This window comes from Coturnix japonica, chromosome 33, assembly GCF_054131305.1.
Source record: "Coturnix japonica strain WE chromosome 33, WE-NBRP24, whole genome shotgun sequence".
Lineage (NCBI taxonomy): Eukaryota > Metazoa > Chordata > Aves > Galliformes > Phasianidae > Coturnix > Coturnix japonica.
In genome coordinates, this window is record NC_140695.1 from 1,404,503 (window position 1) to 1,426,567 (window position 22,065).

At 49.7% G+C, this 22,065-nt stretch overlaps 1 protein-coding gene across 1 annotated transcript in view; it reads right to left on the bottom strand.

The window, feature by feature from the left end:
* The window catches only part of LOC146755316 (cytosolic carboxypeptidase 4-like), a 295,069-nt gene extending 273,499 nt beyond the window's left edge, over positions 1-21,570 (bottom strand). The window contains exon 1 of the mRNA XM_085525658.1: positions 21,048-21,570. The gene's annotated coding sequence lies outside the window, so the exon portion shown is untranslated. The remainder of the gene's footprint in view (positions 1-21,047) is intronic.
* Between the last annotated feature and the right edge of the window lie 495 nt (positions 21,571-22,065).

The following is a 22,065-nucleotide window of genomic DNA, read 5'->3' on the forward strand; positions in this document are numbered from 1 at the left end:
AGCCACCATGAGATCAGGAAGATCTTCCATTCAGTGAAGAGATTTCTGATGAATCACACCTTTCTACATCAATCACTATTGGGAGTGGAACATCAAGCCAGGAAGACTACTGGGCAGAGGAAAACTGTCTCCTCTTAGGTCTACTAGTAGGAAGGTTGGACAAATGAAATATATATATATATATATATATAATTTTTTGCCCCAGAAGTTGCTACAAAGCATGGAATAAAGGTATACCTGAATAAAGGAGTCAGGTTGTGAAACAGTCTTATCAGCTCCAGAAGGAAAACTAACAGAAGTGAACACAATGTCCAGCACCCAATTGCTTTTCCTTAATAACATGCTATGTATCATTAAAGTGGGAGTTTTCACACAAGAGATCAGTTTGTTCTTTAATTCCTATCTTCATAAGTGATATTCTGTTTTGAATACAATCTCCAGAAGGTTCTTTTTTGTCAAATAATTTAACAGCATGAATGATGGCTGCTGATCAGTTTGAATTTCTGATGCCTACTACAAACAATGCAGACTTACACTATATGTTTGTGAAGCTGATACTGCCTGATATGTTTCTCCAATTCTGGTGCCTCCTTGTATATTCAACCCAACATTTTCCTAGCAGAACTCTTCCAATTTATGTTGCCAAGGAATCCTTCCACTGCAGCTCAGCCATTCTTCACAGTCTGAACAAATCCTTACTTGAAATGAAGCACTTGCAATGAAACAGTTCTATTTCAGAGCATTCGCTGCCACTTCATCTTCCGCTCTGTAAACTATCGGAATGCTTTTAAAGGAAACACTTATTTAAATAAAAGAAAATCCCTGTAAATCACAGTCGTGACAAGCTAACAGCAAGCACTGCAAAGATGATTTATCTTCCTGCTACATCTAACAAAGCTTCGCACATCAACACATTGTTTGTAAAGACTTCTAACTCACGATTTCTAACTACAAGAATATACTAGTAACAAAAACCTTCTTATATCAGTAATCTCTCCCTGTCATCTAATATCCCATCAACCTCAAAATCTGAGAGTCTCCTTCAATTATTTCTGTTTACTGTCTTATCCAGCATGCCTTCTTCATGGATGAAGAAACCAACTATTTAGTCTCACTGCCTGCTTGTAATCCAAATTCATTTCAGAGCTTGCATGCATTAGCTGCATGCTTTAATTTGATTTATTTTATTTGACTTCTATTAAATTACATTTGAGACAGGTTAGCAGATGGCCTCATGGGGAGCATCTCGCCAGCATCACCCCCTGTGCAAACAGCAATTATTGTATCTTAGCTGAGCCCAATTTCAAGTTATATCTTGACAAGCTAACAAATAAGGTCACAGTATCTGCATTGCAAGTAATATCCCAACTGGTGGGAAAGACACTTGACAAGCTTGAAGGTGGGCCCAGAGAGCGTTCTGATTGCAAGGGGAAGATGTAAAGGAAATTAAGCAGCAAGTCACCACTTAAGAGCAGGGATGCTGTTTCAAGTCTATCCACATTCTGCATTGCTTGCAGGCCCGCCACCTATGTTAGTACAGAGACTCCACGTCACTACGTGGATTGCTCATTCACAGTCTGTTAGTGCTAAACACGGGAGATGATGGATAGTGAGGGCACCACAGCCACCGAGGCCCCCTCTTTCTTCATATTTCTCACTCTTCTTTTGCCCCTGGCCAGTCGCTCTTTGTGAAAAACAATTCCTGCACGTTGCATTACCCTCCACGGTGACCCTCGAGCTGTTTTTTTTTTTTTTGCCCTTTCAAAACACTTGACAAAGCTGTCACAGAAGGAGTTCGGCATCTGGAAGCTGTGACAGACACAATATGACCTGATTCATAAAACATAACTAAACAGCTTGGGCTGCCAGAGGCCAGGATTTACAGGACTGCGTTTCAAGAACGGCCTTCAACGTCTGCTCTACCAAACACACTCCTACTCTGCCGCAATACAAATTCCCCAGCTCCGATGGGGTGACCTGCAACACTACAAAATGACAGAGCAGCTGAGACACTAATCTTGTTACAGTCTACCCTGTCTCCTGCTGGTCAAGAAGGGGAAGGGATGACCTTGGTGTTGGCTGCACCTTTTACACCAGGCTACAAGGGAAGGGAATGCTATAAAAATAAAAGACATCATTTTTTTTTTTTCAGAAATGACTCCAGCACAGCAAGTACAAAGGAAACAAATCAAGGCACTGATAGTTTCTGTTATATTATCCCTACAGCCTCACTTTTACAATAAAAGCCTCTCTGCATTTTTATTTCCTGAAGGTGCAACCTGACCGACAGTGTATTTAAGGACTTTCTGCCATCCTATCCATCAACCCTTTTTCCTTCATTTTCCCTTCAATCACTAGTTATAGTCTGTTAGGTGATTGCCATGGTACCAAAAGGCAAACATCATTAACAATTACACTTTCTTATACCATCAAAACAGTTTGTCAAACAGTACAGTTCTTCAGTTCACATAAACTCCCTTAATACAGTCTGTATTCTTCAGTTATAAACACTGTGCCACAGAACCAGCACTGATTGAACCACCTCCCTCACACACTTCCTCACAAGCAGTACATAGTATTACATAAATGGGTTGACACTCATTGGTCGGGTGGAATGTACACCTCTCCTCAGGACAATCTTACTAATCTACAGAGTACAAACTCCCGTCTTCTTACATACAAGCAGAAAGTACATATGAGTGGACAGACAACACAGTCTTTCACTTTGTCCGTGTCTGGCCATTTCCCTCACAGGAGGAAGGAAACACGGGTCGGGACTCGGCACTCACCCTGCAGCTGTTCTGTGTCTCACTCACACCACACTCACTCTGACATTTAGATCAAAAACCATGGTTTATTCATACTACACAATGCTGACAACGTTTTCTAGCTGGAATCTTAATAACACTCATAATCTGGTCGACCAGTTGCAAACGTTAATGTTTTTCCCAGAGTCAGCTTGACACACGGTACCAAACACTTAAAGCAGATGATAATATTGAACATACAACCTATAAGCCCCGTGATTACAACTTGGAGAACCCAGGCTACCATTTGACAGGCTATCCACTATATCCCATACCCGTAGGAGACACCAACCTAGGTCTCTCCTATTGCCAACCACCTGGGAGAGAGTATTTGTTCTTGTTTCCATTCATATGACATACAGTTCCCTTTCATAGGAACTCACCCAAGGAGTCTTCCTACCCCAGCTGGCAACCAAAGCCATGAGCTCACCTCCCTGGGAGCAGCACGTATGGCTATAAACTGTGTAGGATGTCTCCTCAAGACATATGGGCTCCACTTACCATACACATACCTGGTCCACCTATGGGTGGTCCTTGTCTGTCCCTGCAGTGATCAGGTGAGGAAGGGAGTCCTTCAGAGAAATCTCAGGGTGTGCCAAAAGTGTCTCCCTCTCAGCTGGTCCTGCAGCGAACAGAGCTGGTCCCACCTGGGCCGCCAAATTGACTACAGGAATTGAACTCTATAACCTCTATAACTGATACAGTCTCCCATGACATACTTATACCAGAGTTGAGGAAGTATGGGATAGGTGAGTGGACAGTGAAGTGGGTCGAGAATTGGCTGACTGGCAGAGTGCAGAGGGTTGTCGTTGGCGGTGCAGTGTCTGGCTGCAGGGCTGTAACTAGCGGCGTCCCCCAGGGGTCTGTGCTGGGTCCGGTCTTGTTCAACATCTTCATCAATGACCACCCTCAGCAAGTTTGCTGATGACACGAAGTTGGGAGGATTGGCTGACACACCTGAAGGCTGTGCTGCCATTCAGCGAGACCTGGACAGGCTGGAGAGCTGGGCAGTAAGAAACCGGATGAGGTTTAACAAAAGCAAGTGTAGAGTCTTGCACCTAGGGAGAAATAATTGCATGCACCAGTACAGGGTGGGGGAAGAGCTGCTGGACAGGAGCTCTGCTGAGAGGGACCTGGGCGTCCTGGTGGACGACAGATTGACCATGAGCCAGCAGTGTGCCCTTGTAGCCAAAAAAGCCAATGGCATACTGGGGTGCATTAAAAAGAGCGTGTCCAGCAGGTCGAAGGAGGTGATCCTCCCCCTCTACTCTGCCCTGGTGAGGCCTCATCTGGAATATTGTGTCCAGTTCTGGGCTCCCCAGTAAAAAAAGACAGGGATCTCTTGGAAAGAGTCCAGCGGAGGGCCACAAAGATGGTGAAGGGCCTGGAGCATCTCCCCAATGAGGAGAGACTGAGGGAACTGGGTCTGTTTAGCCTTGAGAAAAGAAGGCTGAGAGGGGACCTGATCCAGGTCTATAAATATTTGAGGTGTGGGGGGCAAAGTGGTGAGGCCAGACTCTTTACAGCAGTGTGTGGAGGAGTGACAAGGGGAAAAAGACAGAAACTGGACCATAGGAAATTCTGCAGTAATGTGTGCAATAACTTCTTTACGGTGAGAGTGACAGAGCACTGGAACAGGCTGCCCAGGGTGGTTGTGGAATCTCCTTCTCTGGAGATATTCAAGACCTGCCTGGATGCTGAGCTGTGCGACGTGGTGTAGGGAACCTGCTTTGGCAGGGGGGTTGGACTCAATGGTCTCTGGAGGTCCCTTCCAACCCCTACAATTCTGTGATTCTGTGAATATCATGGAGTTGTTTGGATGAGGAAAGACGACCCCTTTGAATGACCTTTTGTCAGGGCATGTCCTGGGATTCCTAGGATCCTCAAAATGCAGCACTGCTTCTGTCACTGAAAAATGGGGCCCTGTGTGGGACGGAGGGAGGGTCCATGAGTCCCTGGCCCACCTGACTGAGTATTTCCATGGTCTTAGCAAAGACATACGTACAACTTGAGAATGACAGTTAGCTGCGTTCATGGTGGCATGGCCACTGCTGATGGCCTTGAACTGTCTGAACATAACTGAAGAGGCTCAGGCTGATGCAAATCAGCTATTGAATGACAGTGTTGAAAAACTGGAAAGACAGGTGGCAGTTTTGATGGGGAAAAAACCTAATTCAGTCATTCTCCTATGGAAGATCAGGAACATCTTTCTGGAAGACCATGGGGAACCTGTACAAGGGAATCTGTATAAAATGGACTCTGTAAATGAAGGCACTAAAAGGTCAGATTTTGAGGTTCCATTTGGACTAGATCTATTTGAGATCTGACTGATTGTAACCCTAAAATGAAAAAAATAATAAATAAATGCAGGATAGGCTGGTGGGAGTGCCCTGACCAGTGTCCAACCCCCCAAACCCTGCTGCCCATAATACAGCAGCTGAACTGATGGATATAGTACAGTGGTTTAGACAGAAACCAAGAGAGCATGCCAGCATAGCTGCTCTGGTTATGGGACATGGAGGCAGAAAGTGCTGTGGTGAACGGACTGGAAATTTCAAAACTGACATCCATTACTACTCACCCTGCCCTCAGGCAAAGACTGTATGCTCTGTCCAACATAATGAGGATAGCCATTTGATCAGTCAATGATTTATGGCTGTGTGTCATATAACATGGCCAAATAAGAATGACATACCATTAAATATCAGCCTGTGGTCCTCTATGGAGGACTAACAAAATTATATTAGAGAATTAGGCATGAAAGAGGCAATCTATGAAGATGATTTTGAGAGCCCAGTCAATAAATTTTTCATCAGGAACGAGGGATCTCATCCTACAGCCATCACCTTTACATCAGGATGGGTCTATGTTATCCATACTGAACCCCCCAGTGGCCCTCAGGTGCTGTAATACAACAGGCTGCCCAATTGATGGGGAGACAAGAGTGCCTGCAGCCAGATGCAGTCTCTGAATGGTGGTGGAAAGGTCAGAGAACCATCTGCTGCCATGACTTAGGCGTCCAGCCCCTAAGGTAATCCAGTCTGGACCCATTAGGGTCTTGAGACAACCAATGTTTAAAGACCAGATTAGAGCAGGAGTTCAGTTTAAAAAGATCGATGAACAGCATAATCAGGAAAAAATATCTGTTAAACAGGCCCAAGCACTGAGTATTTATAGTCCAACCTTTTCAGCCAAACTAGATGTGAATGTAACTCAAGAAGGGTCTGGATGGGGGCGCTGGCAGAGCCAGAGTTCTTTGTGAACCCCTATGAGGTTTTGGTCACAGGTTTGGCATGGAGCAGAATAAAGATACATCACAGTTGAAAAGCATTTATTGGCTACCTATTCTACACTACAGGTGGTAGAACCAGTAACTCAGATTTCAGAGGTTATCATTAAACAACAAGGCCAGTCCAGGGGTGGGTAAAAGATCTAACACACATCTCTATGATGGGGGTGGCCCAATCACAAGCAGTGGTGCGCTCAGTTGTTCTGCTTGCCTGCTCCTCACGGAGTTTGAAGAAATCTATGCCTGTTGCGTGTTCGAGTGCATGCGCAATGCCATGTGGAGGGCTTATCGCAATAAAGATTGGCGGATTTGCTGCGTAGACCGGTCAGAACTCAGATCTGCGTTGTGCTTCCTGCGGCACCAAACGTCCAACAGTGGCAGTTCCGCGTATTGGCCAGCAGGTGGCAGCAGAGACCACGGAAAGAACGTCTGCGGGACAGACCCTGGGGATCCGTTCTCTTTTGATTATAGGGGAAGAACACAAAGATGGAAGAGGAGGGAAGGGGGAAAAAAAAAAAGAAAAAAAGAAAAAAACAAACCACAGCAAACAAATAAAAACTTCTCCAAACGTAGCAAACGTGAATGTCTGTCAATAAATAAATGAGTAATTGAATTGATTTCTGTTTCCACTCTCCCCCGCCCCCCTCAACTTCCGAGATGAAGAAACACCTGGTATCAATTGGACAGATGCACACAGTGAAGCCAGGGATGGTCTGAAACGCAAAGCAGCTGAGCAGCTTTTAGAAGAAAACAGAGTAGTAACAACTTCTGTACCTACATTCACCACTCTGAGATCCTGTCTGGGTCACCCAAGGCTTGTAAATAACCACTGGGTCGGTTCTGATGTCGAGTGATTTGTTGTCAGTTCTCTCATGGTTCTCCGGTCAGTTCTCCGGTGCCAGGATCTGCCACAGGGCATTCTGACCACGGGCATCATGTTTCTACGCTGCCGCCTGCATTTAACAGGCAATGGGACTGCCCAGCATGTGCAAGGCAGCACCTCTTTCACACCACCAGAATGTTTAAGGCTGTTGGGATTGTTGTTAGCGTCCCATTAACACTGAGGCTAGAGATACCCTTAGGATTGACATTACTATTAGCATTACTTTGATGGTGCCCTATCTGGGTCATTTCCAGGGGATGTCAGGAGTAAGGCACAGTGTCAGGAGAAAAAGAACAGACTCTGTTACTTTATAAAAGTGATAATAGAGAGAGTTCATTGGAAAAAATACAACTCTTAAATAATACAAAGCATGCTTCTGATTGGATGCAGGCATCATCTGGGCTCTGATTAATATTACTTTTAAGGTAAAGATTATTGTTACCTTAATGATTGTTTTTTGGATTATGATCAGGATAAAGGTTCCTTTTGCTACAAACTTCTAGCATCATTTTTGTTGTTACATTTGGAGTTAGAGACGATTTTAGAATCAGGGTAAGGGTTAGGATTAGAGTTACATTGCTGGTTAATGCTGTTATCTTTACAGCTCCTGTGAGGGTTGGGGTCTGGGTCAGGTGTTTAAAAAATGAAATGAGAAAAGAATAAAAAAAATATATTGAAAGCTTCAGATTTCCTTAATCTTTGTGGGAATCATATAATGTGCAACTCAGATCTACCTCTGAGTGCAGTGACTGCCTGTAAATTTGCTAGAGCCTAATATAATATGGCCTTGTGCTTTCCGCTAACTCACCTTCATTTCATTTTCATTACATTTGCTTGGTAGTCAGATTTTGGTGTGTGGATATTTTAAAACAATCTAACTGACATTGGCAAAAAATTAAAAATAAATTAAAAAATGCATGACAGCATCGTATCAATTTTTATAGATAAGATACAGAAGAGCAGTTTTCCTTAGTTTTCTGTGCCTCTTTACTTTCTTACCCCCTCCCCTTGTGTGAGAAACTCTCAAAGTCAAAGATTTCTAGTTAGGCAAAGATGGCAGCGATAGCAGCAGTGCTTATTCATTATTGCAATACTGCGCGCACATCCCCTATTGGCAAGGGAGAAACTGCACACCAGTCAGTGAAATCAATTCTGTTCTATGCCCTAAACCCAATGCAGGTGATGCTCTCATGGCTCTCATTGGTTGAGCATCTCAGGCTCACAGACTCCTCCACACTGTGGCTAGGTTTCATTTCCATATAAGGTCAATTACCAACCTCTTGTTTTTAGGTCTGCCTTGTACTTTTCTGCGGACAGAGAAGGGCAATGTTTCCAAAAGTCAGTACATTCATTCTGTCCTGTGCTGGGCTCTACCCACCCTGTGTATTTATCTTGTGCTTGTCTCAATTCTCCCCATGTCAGAATGCCCCCAGTCTGAACTTAACTCTGTTCAGCAACTTTCTTGGTGGAAAAACTACTTATACAGCTGTTTTACAAGAGGGTTATACATTCAGTTAGGGCCTACACTATGTACTGAAAATACTGGAAAATTCCACTGCAAAAACACAATCTACCTCTCCCATCTGTGCAGCCTTGCAGACCCAGAGCATGCCAGGTTATTTCTGCTTTCATAGCATTTGCATGCTGTAGGGTGAGCACAAGGTTCTGCTGCTTGATTCTTCTGCAAGAGCTGCCTACCGGCAAATGGTTGCAGGGATGGAGGATGTGACAGAAAGCATTTGTCTCCACAAGAGCAGAGTTACATTCAGTGCAGAGTGTGAGAGTCAGGTTGGTGTGGAAAAGCACTGACACGCTGGGGATGATGCAGTGCTCACATGTCTAACACTCACAGACATTACTGTCAGAAGGATGGTGCTGTGTTGTGCTTCTACCTTTGGCAGCCCCTGGAGAAATGCTGTGGCACACAGAACACCTTTGTATTGCACTGACTGCTGCCATGCAGCATGGATTTAACACACCAAATCCAGAGGAGCACGACTGCATCTAACTGCCCTGAGAAAAACTACTGTAGCTGAAGAGATGAGGAGGCAGCTGCTCATCTGCAGAACAAGCAACACTGCCAGACACTGGGCCAGGTGAGCACCTCCTGCTGCAGCGTGATGATGACAGGGCTGGAGATGATCTGCAAAGCCAGCTTAAAAGTGGGAGACATGAGTCAACATGGCAGGAGGACAGAGGTGTTAGGGAGCAGCCAAGGCATCAAAGAGTATCAAAAGGCTTTGAAAGGTATCACAAAGCGACAGCCAGGAAGACTGGGATTATCATGAGCAGCAACCTGGATGCTAGAGATTATTTGCTCCCATACAAAATGGTAGAGATCTTGCTGCAGACATCCCAAAGCCAGGCAAAATGGGAACCCAGAGCTCTGCCTGCACGAACCCCACAGCCAGAGTGTTGCAAGCTGAGCTGCCTTGCTGTTTGTTGCATTCATCGCAATCACTGTGAATGAATACTCAGAATGCAGTCAAGGCGATAATTGAGCATGAGTGACTTTATTCAATAAAAGACAGGAGGGCTTGAGAGGTCAGGGGTGAAGATGGGACCCCTCTTGTCAAGATGAGAGTGGCTCAGAGCTGGTGCTGCTGCCTGGTGCCTGGGACTGGCAGCCTGACTCTAAGTCCCCATCTAAGATGCTCAGCTTCACCTCACTGATGCTGACCTGCTCCTGCATGGTGGTGCTGCTGCTGGGGCACTCGGGCTGTGCTTGGGATGGGCAGCACTGCAAAGGCACTTGTTATGGTTTTGCAATTTGGTTGGTGTTGGTATTCCACATCAGAACACCATGCTAATAATGGGAGTAAAGGGGACAAGTTTTTTTCCTGTGAACTGCCTTAATGAGCATGTGGGGAGGGGCACCGGAAGGGAAGTGAGGAAGGGGACGGGGTTGCTGGACCGGCTCCCTGCGAGGAGACAACGTGGTCAGAGCTTCCTGCCTTCCACAGCTCCATCGGTGAGATTTGGGACTTGGTATTCTCTTTGTTGATACTCTCTTGTTGTTGTTTAGTGTTATTAGGTTATTAAACTGCCATTCGTTCTCAGATCACCTTTTTCCTCCCTCATTTTTGGTTAGACCTAATCGCAATCTCCCTTCCCTTCCCCGTCTCCCTAAACGCACGTGGCCAGGCCGCGCCGGGCCGCCCCGCATTGCCGCTAGAGAAAAGGGGGGGGGCTTTTGTTCCTGCTGCCCCGGGTTGTGCCCACTGTCCCGGAGTGAGCTCTAGAGAGAACTCCGTGACATTTTTGGTGGAGAATGCGGGCACAGCTCAGGGCAATGTTTTGGGCAGTAATTAGGTGGTCTTTTTCAGCAGCCCTGTATGTAGGACTGATAGTCCCTAGGTTCCTGTGGTCCTGGCTTAAGGACTTCCTGATGTTGGGGGTGGGGGTAGATTTATTAAGCCGATGGCTGGCAGGGATAGAGATATCTGCCTGGCTCCCTTCCAGACTAACGAACATCACAGGCACCGTGCTTGAACTGGCTCACGAATGCTCTGAATTCCTTAAGTATGACTGGGGTGTCAATTGGAATACTGTGTTGTTAGTCTCTCTAATTGTAGTAGTTTACTATAAATTGCAGAGAGACTTGCAAAGAATAGTGCAGAGAGACTCAGGAAAAGGGCCAGAAGCATCGGGAACCCCAGTATCAGGTAATCTCACCCCTGAACACCAGAGGGACCTTGGGAAATTAATAGAACCCCTGAGTGAGTGTGGGAGATCAGGGGGATCTCAGAACGAATGGCTTATGAAAAAGATAGAGAGTCTCGAGAATGAGATCCAAATCCTAAGGGGAAGGCAACAAGTTAATCCCAGCCGACCACAGGAAGCACCAGCATCAGTGTCAGTCGCCCCAGTGAAAGGCCAGAGTTGGGACGTGTGTCCTCACGTCTGGAACGGATGGAGGAAGTAGAGGAAGATCCGGGCGAGGGACCCTCCCCAAAACCACCAAGGAAGGCAACTCAGAAGACTAACAGACATGGAGAAGATAGTGACGATGAAGGCCAGAGATGGGAGCGTGTGCCCTCACGTCTGGAACGGATGGAGGAAGTAGAGGAAGATCCTGGTGAGGGACCCTCCCCAAAACCACTGAGAAAGGCAACCCAGAAGACTAACAGACGCGGAGAAGATAGTGATGATGAGGGAAAAGTCACTGCTTCCTCTACTCGTAAACCTCTGAAAATTACTGAAATCCAAAGTGCGAGAAAGGAGTTTGCCCGACTCCCAGGTGAACGCCTTGTCACTTGGCTGCTCCGGTGTTGGGACAATGGGGCCTCCTGCATGTCCCTAAGCTGCGATGAGGCTCGTCAATTAGGAAACATTGCTCGAGACTCATCTATTGATAGAGGGATCAGCAGATGTCTCGATGGAGTCGCCAATCTCTGGGAGAGGATTCTATCAGCTGTAAAGGCAACCTGTCTTCTCAAAAGTGATTTGGAGCCTGTACTGGAAAAATGGAGTACAGCTGAGGAAGGTATCCAGTACCTGAGAGAAATGGCTGTGGCAGAAATGCTGTTCGATCCCATGTTTGTCCCTGGGGACCCAGAGGATTACCATGACCCAGAAAAGGTGAGCGGTACTCCGGAAATATGCAAGAAACTCATACGGTCAGCACCAGTCAAGTATTCCAGTATACTATTAACGAACTCTAACAGGTATGATGAGCTGGATAGGGGACCTGAAATTTTTGAGCTCATCCTTTCACTGCAAAATATCGAATACTCACTACTGCCACACCGTACCACCATCGCAGCCATCTGTAAAATGGTGGATAGAATGGACCGAATGGAGAAAAGACAGGACAACATGCAGAAGAGCTGGTCTGCGGCAAGGAACCACAGTGAACCTGTGGCAGTCTCAGCTGTCAGACGCAAATGCACACCTGTCCGAGTGAAGGACCGCAGTGAGCCTATGTCACGTGGTGCCATGTGGAACTACCTGCGTGACCATGGAGAGGATATGAAGAAGTGGCATGACGAACCCAATTTTGTACTGCGAGCTCGGGTAAGAAAATTACAAAAGAGGTCAGCCACTACTGAGGTTGCCTCTACCGCTGTAGACAACCAATAGAGGGGCCCTGCCCTCAGCCAGGGGGGGGAAAGGGATAATAGAGTGTATTGGACTGTGTGGATTCGGTGGCCTGGCACATCAGAACCACAAAAATATAAAGCACTAGTGGATACCAGTGCACAGTGCACTCTGATACCCTCAGGTTTCGAAGGGACAGAACGGATACATATACATGGGGTGACTGGGGGTTCGCAGGAACTGTCTGTATTGGAGGCCGAGATAAGCCTCACTGGTAGAGACTGGCAGAAACATCGTATAGTGACTGGCCAGGGGGCTCCTTGCATACTTGGAATAGATTACCTAAGAAGGGGACATTTCAAGGACCCCAAAGGATACAGATGGGCTTTTGGAATAGCTGCTATAGAAACAGACAATATTAAGCAGCTGTCTGATTTGCCTGGCCTATCAGGGGACCCGTCTGCTGTGGGGTTACTACGGGTGGAAGAACAACGGGTACCAATTGCCACGAGAACAGTACACAGACGACAGTACCGTACTAATAGGGATTCCTTGCTCCCTATCCATAAGCTCATTCAACAACTAGAAAGTCAGGGAGTAATTAGTAAGACCCATTCACCCTTCAATAGCCACATATGGCCAGTGCGCAAAGCCAGTGGAGAATGGAGGCTGACAGTAGACTATCGTGGCCTTAATGAGGTCACACCCCCATTGAGTGCTGCAGTGCCAGACATGTTGGAACTCCAGTATGAACTGGAATCAAAAGAGGCAAAATGGTATGCCACCATTGATATTGCCAATGCATTCTTCTCTGTCCCTTTGGCCACAGAGTGTAGGCCACAGTTTGCTTTTACTTGGAGGGGTGTTCAGTACACTTGGAATCGTTTGCCCCAGGGGTGGAAACACAGCCCGACCATCTGCCATGGGCTGATCCAAGCCACATTGGAACAGGGCGGTGCTCCAGAGCACCTGCAGTATATAGATGATATCGTTGTGTGGGGTGATACAGCGACGGAGGTTTTTAAAAAAGGAGAACGGATAATCCAGATCCTCCTGTCTGCTGGTTTCGCTATTAAGCGAGACAAAGTGAAGGGCCCTGCCCAAGAAATCCAGTTTCTTGGGGTGAAATGGCAAGATGGGCGTCGCCACATCCCAATAGACGTGATCAACAAAATTACTGCAATGTCTGCGCCCACTGACAAAAAAGAGACACAGTCCTTCCTGGGTGTGGTAGGCTTCTGGAGGATGCACATCCCAAATTATAGCCTCATTGTGAGCCCCCTCTATCAGGTGACCCGAAAGAAGAATAGCTTCGCGTGGGGCCCTGAACAGCAGCAGGCCTTTGAGCAAATCAAGCAAGAGATAGCCCGTGCTGTGGCCCTGGGGCCAGTACGGATGGGACAGGATGTGAAGAACATCCTTTACACGGCTGCTGGGGAGAAAGGTCCCACTTGGAGCTTGTGGCAGAGAACCTCAGATGAGACCCGAGGCCGACCCCTAGGATTCTGGAGTAGAGCATATAGGGGGTCGGAAGAGGGCTACACTCCAACTGAGAAGGAGATCTTAGCCGCATATGAAGGGGTCCGGGCTGCCTCTGAGGTAATTGGCACCGAAACGCAGCTTCTCCTGGCACCTCGACTTCCAGTGCTGAATTGGATGTTTAAAGGGCAGGTTCCCTCCACTCACCATGCCACAGATGCCACATGGAGTAAGTGGGTTGCACTAATCACACAGCGGGCCCGGATGGGGAACCTCAGCCGTCCAGGGATCCTAGAAGTGATCATGGACTGGCCCGAAGGTAAAAAGTTTGAAGCACCACCAGCAGAAGAGGTGTCACGCGCCAAAGAGGCTCCCCCATACAATGAACTTCTGGAAAATGAAAAGAAGTTCGCCCTGTTCACTGATGGATCGTGCCGCATTGTTGGGAAACATCGCAGATGGAAGGCTGCAGTGTGGAGCCCCACACGACAAGTTGCAGAGGCCACGGAAGGAAGAGGAGAATCGAGTCAATTTGCGGAGGTAAAGGCTGTCCAGCTGGCCCTAGACATTGCTGAGTGGGAGAAATGGCCAGTGCTTTACCTCTATACTGACTCATGGATGGTGGCCAATGCCTTATGGGGGTGGTTGCAGCAATGGGAACAAAACAACTGGCAGCGGAAAGGTAAACCTATTTGGGCCGCTGAACTATGGAAGAACATTGCTGCCCGAATTAAGAACATGGTCCTAAAGGTGCGTCACGTAGATGCCCACGTGCCCAAGAGTCGAGCAACAGAGGAGCAACAAAATAACCACCAGGTAGATCGAGCTGCCAGAATTGAGGTGGCTGAGATAGACCTGGATTGGCAGAATAAGGGAGAGTTATTCCTAGCTCGGTGGGCCCATGAGACCTCAGGCCATCAAGGCAGAGATGGAACACATAAGTGGGCTAGAGACCGAGGGGTGGACATAACTATGGATGCTATTGCGCAGATCATCCATGATTGTGACACCTGTGCCATGATCAAACAGGCCAAGAGGATGAGACCTCTCTGGGGGGAAGGGCGATGGGAAAAGTATAAATATGGGGAGGCATGGCAGATTGATTATATCACCCTGCCAAAGACTCGTAATGGTAAGCATTATGTACTCACCATGGTGGAGGTAACCACTGGGTGGCTTGAGACATATGCGGTACCCCATGCCACTGCCAGAAACACCATATTAGGCCTAGAGACACAAATCCTGTGGCGACATGGCACCCCAGAGAGGATCGAATCAGACAATGGGACTCATTTCAAAAATTCACTGGTGAGCACTTGGGCCAAAGAACATGGCATCGAGTGGATCTATCACATCCCCTATCACGCACCAGCCGCTGGTAAGATCGAGCGCCACAACGGTTTGCTGAAAACCACGCTGAAAGCGATGGGTGGTGGAACATTTAAGAACTGGGAGAAACATCTAGCAGAAGCCACCTGGCTGGTAAACACCCGAGGATCAGCCAACCGAGACAGCCCTACACAGTCCAACTCCCTGCGTACCGTGGAGGGAGACAAGGTTCCTGTGGTGCATGTAAAGAATATGCTGGGAAAAGCGGTTTGGGTCCTTCCAGCCTCTGGAAAAGGGAGGCCCCTCCGTGGAACTGTCTTTGCACAGGGACCTGGGTGCACCTGGTGGGTGATGCAGAAGGATGGGGATGTTCAGTGTGTGCCACAGGGAAATTTGATGCTGGGGGAGTGCAGCCTGTGATTCCATGTGTGCATATATATATATATATATCTGTATGTACATATGTAATGCATGTTAACTACTGTTCTGTTTATATGTTGATAAAAGTTAGGCATGATGTGATGATGTGTAATAAGGGGTGGAATGTTATGGTTTTGCAATTTGGTTGGTGTTGGTATTCCACATCAGAACACCATGCTAATAATGGGAGTAAAGGGGACAAGTTTTTTTTTCTGTGAACTGCCTTAATGAGCATGTGGGGTGGGGCACCGGAAGGGAAGTGAGGAAGGGGACGGCGTTGCTGGACCGGCTCCCTGCGAGGAGACAACGTGGTCAGACCTTCCTGCCTTCCACAGCTCCATAGGTGAGATTTGGGACTTGGTATTCTCTTTGTTGAAACTCTCTTGTTGCTGTTTAGCATTATTGGGTTATTAAACTGCCATTCGTTCTCAGATCACCTTTTTTTTCTCCCTTACTTTTTGTTAGACCTAATCGCAATCTCCCTTCCCTTCCCCGTCTCCCTAAACGCACGTGGCCGGGCCGCGCTGCATTGCCGCTAGAGAAAAGGGGGGGGGGCTTTTGTTCCTGCTGCCCCGGGTTGTGCCCACTGTCCCGGAGTGAGCTCTAGAGAGAACTCCGTGACAATGAGGAATTATAAACTGGAATACCAGATACCTGGCAACGTAACAATGCTTTGGCAATGAAAACAGCTTTATTCATCTCTGTAATAAACCAAACCAAACCAAAACAAAAACAACAATCCAACATGACATTGACAGAGAAACTTGAACAACAACAACAAAAAACTTCAAGGGAAAAAACAGGCATTCAACTTTCAAGTCAGCTAATCGTGTGTTCTCATGGAAATGATCTTATAGGAGTTCTTGTTGAGAAACTCAGCAGGAAGAGCAACCTCAAAAATAAAGCATGAGACACGGTTTTGCAGCACTGGGAACCAGATACAAGCACTCAGTTTGCCAGTCCCATGCTATGCAATTAAAGAGGCCTTTACTGAGGTTTCCCATTAGCCACTGAATTAGCCATTTGACAAATCACCTTTTGCATTATTCAGCCTGCTCAGGACAAACATTATCTGTAGAGTGATTTAACCCACAAGAACATGAGAACTGCTACACTGGCTTAGGCCAGCAGAACAGCTCCAGCCCCAAGCCACAGGCAGCAGGCAGCCAGCAAGGCAGGCACGGGGGAATGGAGCCCTGTGGCCAGCGCTGCCACCCTCCTCTGCACCAGGCACTACGTCAATGTGCACTCAGACACAGACCTTCCCCTAGGTCTTACTCCCTTTAGGCATCACAGACTTCACTACACCCTTCTAAATGACAGGACTATTTGGCAGCTAGGACAGCTGTCACTGAAATCCATGACCCCAGTTCATGGCAGGGCAATGGACTCCTCTGACTAACAGTCTGGATCTCAGATTGTCCACCTATGATTGTAGTAAGGGCACTGCACAGGGTGTTCAGAGAAGCTATGGATGCCCCATCCCTGGAGTTGTTCAAGGCCAGGCTGGATGGGGCTTTGGGTAACCTGATCTAGAGAAAGATGTAAGCATTAGAACTAGATGATGACTAAGAGCTTTTCCAACCCATACCATCCTATGATTCAAGGAGCTGAAGATGGCACAGTACCTGTCCCTGAGCATCAGGGGACCAAATACCAGACTTGAGACCTTTTCTGAGAACCATACATTTAACTTCTCTGTGGCCCGTCTCAACATCCTACAGATACCAATTGCTCTCAATTCCTCTACAGGTTTTCTTACTTCAAGAACCATAAGCAAGAGATGCCACAGAAAATTACTATTATTACCATTCCATCATAGTCTGAAGGCCAGTCAGACACAGAATCACCAACGCAACCACTTTTGCAGCAGGGTTAACTGGGAACATTTATGAAAGCTTGGAACTAGAGTATCATCTTTTACCCCTGGATCTGTACTGCCAGTTCCAAAACACTACCTGGACAGCAATTACTATTGCACCACAGCATGCAGTGAGATCAGCCCCTCCACCTGCAATTACTTCCTGGTGTGTCCCTTTGGGGCAGCATACAGCACAGCTCCCACTCACCCAGAGCTCAGGAGCTGACAGATCAGTTAACCTGGTCAGGAGAACCTCATGCTCCTCTCTGTCAGCTCCCCTGCTGCCAAGCACAGGTGGGTACCCACATTAGCGCTGTTGTGGATGAGGGGTGGCCCCAGCAGGAGCACCACTGAAGAACATTGGCTGGCTGCCTGGGCCTCATGCACACCTACAACAGACAAGAAGGTGCTTCTTCCAGGATTTGTTTCCAAAATGATGTCTCAAACTTCACAGTATTCAGCATGCAGGAACCATGTAGTCAGAAGGTATATCTGACTAATCAGAAGCAAATCTTCCCATTGTATCACAAAGTAAACAATTATTTTATATATATTTATGGAGGGAATGGCTCACTTTTAAGCAACAAAAGCCTGTAGTTGTTTGGATTTGGCCTTAGAGGCTTGAGTATGTCTCCAGTACTGCTTCAATTCAACCGTATTTCTTTTTGCTCTCCATCTGCACCATAACACGCTTTCACTTCCAAAGCATTTCAGGTAACAACTTGAAGAACAATTTTTATTTTAAACATACACACACATCTCTTAGCATAAAACTCATCAAGTAGTGTCAGCAAGCACATTTTAATAGCATAATATCGAAAAGTAATTTTACTACTATCTAAGAGTCTGAAGTCTGCAGAGGATATATTTAGATGCATATAAATAGACAACAGTCGGTGATGTCTGGTCAAAGGAGTACAAATCTTTCCTAATGCATGGAATTTGCCTGGCCCCAAACACTGCAACAGCACTTAGACAAGCCTTTTCTACTTGGCTCAAATTCTGCCAGGCCTGTTAATAACAAAGCTATTAGCATGATTTTCTGGATGGGTTGCTTGCTTAGAGAATATTCAAAGATTGTTCTAATAAACTAAACCCGTTACCACATCTGAAAGCATAGGAAATATTGATCAACAATGGAAAGCCATTATCCTTTCAGCATTTAACATATCCCCATGCGCCCCAACAGACCGACAAGCTCTCCAGGTACCTTCGGACGCTCCATCTCCCCACTGCTTGCAGGCACCTTTGCTTGCCCAGACCACACCAGCGGGAACACCATCCCCATCTTCTGAAATTTTTGGAAAAAAATGTACACCAAGGCAGCTGCGTGGGGAGCTCAGTTACAGATTGGCCTGGGGAAGCTCCGTTTCCCTCTTTCTGTGCTGTTCTGACACATTTGTTTTTGGGTTCCCACCTGTTTTGCCCCACATACCTCATCAGTCCCATTCTTAGGTTGGACAACACCTTACCTTCTTCCTCTACCTCATGGTCAACATCTACCAATGTTCATAATGATGCAGCCAAATACAAATCTCTTCAGGCAAAAGATTTGTACAACAAATTCAAAGACAGCACCCAAGAAACCATCTGAATAACACTGCACCTCCTTGAGCATAAACCAAAGATGAGATTGATGAGTGCAAGGAGTCCATTCCTGGACTTGTGTAGGTTTTAGTAAGCCACAAAACTGGTAGACCAGCTCAGCTTCTAACTCATGCGAGACTCTTCAAATAGCCAGGATTTATTTCCACTGACTGCATTGCCATGAGAAAACTGGTAACTGCTTTTTCTGAAAGAAGAAATGCAAGCTAATATACCATGGGAAGCTTCTTAGTAAGCTTTGTGACTGGAGGCCTAGCTGGCAAGCTTGGGTGTGCATTTTGATACAGCCTTAATGCATTAAAATGCATTTATTATGCATTTAAACAAATGCATAATCCCTTGAGAACAGCTTATATTTAGAAATGTAGATCAGAAAGGTGTTTGGGCACTGAGAGCATTCAGTTTCTGGTATGGTTCTTCCTGCAGAATTGAACCTGACTCTCAGACCAACAGAGAGGAATCGCTGCTCCACGTTTTGGAGCACAGTGGCTCCACCCCACCAGGACAGATTCCAGCAGTAAAACACAGCAGTGGGCTGACACCAAGGGGAGACCCACACACAGCCCACGGCTCCAGGGGATGACTCCAAGCTAATGGAACCAGGCAGAGGCCCCACCACACCACGAGGCACACACTGCCCCAACAGCCCTGGGCACTGTGCTCCTGCCGATGGCTGCAGCTAGGATGGGTGCTGCCAGAACCAGCCCAGCCCTCCCAAGGAAGTAGAAACCCTTTGACACACAGTTATCACCAAAAGGCTCCAACAACCCAGGGAGGATCCATCCATCCCACTGCTTTGTTGTCTGTCGACCTTCACTTGAAAAGGGCTGGACATGCAGCATTCAGACAAGGATTCTCAGAAGGAATGAGCAGACACCACCTTACTCTGGGGACATGTAAACGTGAATGGGAAAGATCAGTAACCAGCAACATGACGAGAAAGGCATAGGTATCGTGGGCTGTCAAGCTCTGTAGGAGACAGCCAGAGACCGTGCAGGGACAGCCCCAGCTAAAGGCTCCCAGCTTTCCCCTCCTTGGTTTGGGGGCTGGTCAGATGATGTTCACACCAGCAGCTAAGGCCAACACACCCTCCTGTTCCAGTTGCTCAATGCAATGAAAATTGCCTGCCCTGGAGACATGACAGACCAGGCTAGAGAGAGAAGACAACAGCACAGGAGAGGAAATACTGCTGCCCTGTATCACAGAAGAAAATGACAGAGGGCAGTGGCCGTGATCTGCAGATGCCATGCTGATGCCAAGCCAGCGCCTGGCAAGCAGCAACACCACGAAGGGCTGTGACAGCTCCTCGCCCACCTCTGCCCGTGCTCCCCAGGTGTGGCAGCACTGAACTGCCCCTCCGTGTAGCCGCCCTCCGTGGCCCCCTCCTCAGCTGCAGCCGATCCCTGCAGGGAGGTTTGTTTGTTCCTGACATCAACATGGCTGCAAGGTTTCGGCTGGCTCCTCAACAACTGCCGTGCTGTCTCCCCTAACGGGAACCTTCCATCAGAAAAAAAAAAAAAAAAATAAAAAAAAGGTTGATTGTGTCCTACATTTGCTTTCCCGCAGACGAGGAGCGCTCACTACACACAAAAAGGAGGGGAGGGGAAGGGACGGCACTTAACACAAATCCTGGGATCCCGGGGACAAGCGACAGCCTCCCAGGACAGAGGTGCAATGAGAGGCGTGTGCCGGGCGAGGGCAGCGGGACGGCGCGGCTGACGGGAGCCTCCCGCGGTGAGGGCAGGCGGCAGGAGGGAGCCGGGAGCCGCATCTCCGCACACCCGGTGCGTTCCCTGCGGAGGAGCTCAGGAACCCCCCGCAGCCGGAGGAGCCGAGCCGTGCCCCCGAGCGAGCGCCCGGCAGGACCGCCGGCACGGCCGCGACCCCGGCAGCGCAGGGCTCGGGCGGCACCGCGCAGCCCCGGCCCGGCCCGGCGGTGCCGGCGCTCCCCAGACGGCGGCAGCACCGCGCCAAGGAGCGGAGGGGGCGGCGGCCGCCGCGGTATCCGCGGCCCTGCAGCACCCCCAGCCGCGGGCGGCCGCCGGCGCCGTCCCGCGGGCAGCGATGGGAGCGCGGCCCGGCCCGGCCCGGCTCGTGGCGCCCACCCCACCCTCGCCCCGCGCGGCCCCGCGGCCGCCGCCCCCCCGGGAGGGGAGTCCCAGGCGCCGGCGGACACCCCGTCCCGTCCCGTCCCGGTGCGATGCGGGGCGAGCCCTGCACGGAGCCGGGCGGGACCCCGCCGCTGGCGCCCTCCCGCGCCCCTTCCCCCATGAATAAGTAACGGCGGCTGCAATGCGGCGGGAGCCGGGCGACGGCCGCCAGCTCCGCGATTACCTGGTGCCTCTCGGGGAAAGACGGCGTCCGGAGCGCTTCCCCTGCAGCGGCGGCCGCGGCCGGGCTCCGGCGGGGCTTCAGACTCTCGCAGCAGGCAGGCTGGCCGCCTCTCTGCCCTGTGCCATGGCTCAGCAGCCGCATCCTAGACCGGCTCCGCGGTGGCGGCTGCCGGCGGCCGCGGAGGGAAGGGCAGCCCGCACGGACGGCCCCATGGAGCGCGGCGGCTCGGCTCCGGCTCCGGCTCCGGCTCCGGCTCCGGCTCCGGCTCCGGCTCCGGCGCGGGCAGCGGCAGCGCACATGCACACACGCACACACCGCGCCGGGCGGGCGGGAGGCGGGGGGACGGCGCGGGCGCGGGGCACGCAGCGGCGCAGCCCTCCGAGCCCGCTCGCATCGCCCCGCCGCGGGCAGCCCGCGCCGCTCCGCTCCGCGCCCGCCGACCTCGCGGTGGAGCCGAGCCGGGTGAATCCTCGCCGAGCGCTGCGTGTCCGCGCTTCGCTGCGGAACGACGGAGCTTGGAAGGGGGGGGGGGGCGCGGAGCCTCCCCGGGGGCACCTACGGCGCGGCGGGCGGCGGGGCCATGCGGCTCCGCGCGGTGCGGTGGGGCAGGGCGGGGTGCTCGGCCCGGCCCTTCGCTGCGCCCATCCTCCGCACCCAGCGCTGCCGCCCGGCCCCGGCCCCCGCCAGCGGCGCCGCGCGATGCAGCACGGAGGCGGCCGCCGCCTCCCCCGCGCCGCGCCGCCGCGCCGGGGCGGGCACGGGATGCGGGCGCTCCCCGCCCCGCACGCACGGCTGAGCCGCAGCCGCCCGACCGCGCGCAGACGTGTCGCGGGCCGGGCAGCCGCGCACCGGGCGGGGCAGCGCCGACAGGGAGCACGGAGCCACGAGTCTGACCAACGCTCGGGTCGGGATGCGGGAGGGACGCGGGACCCCGGGCCCCGTGGGGAGGCGGGTGCGTGAGGAGCGGAGCGGAGCGGAGCGGAGAGGAGAGGAGAGGAGAGGAGAGGAGAGGAGAGGA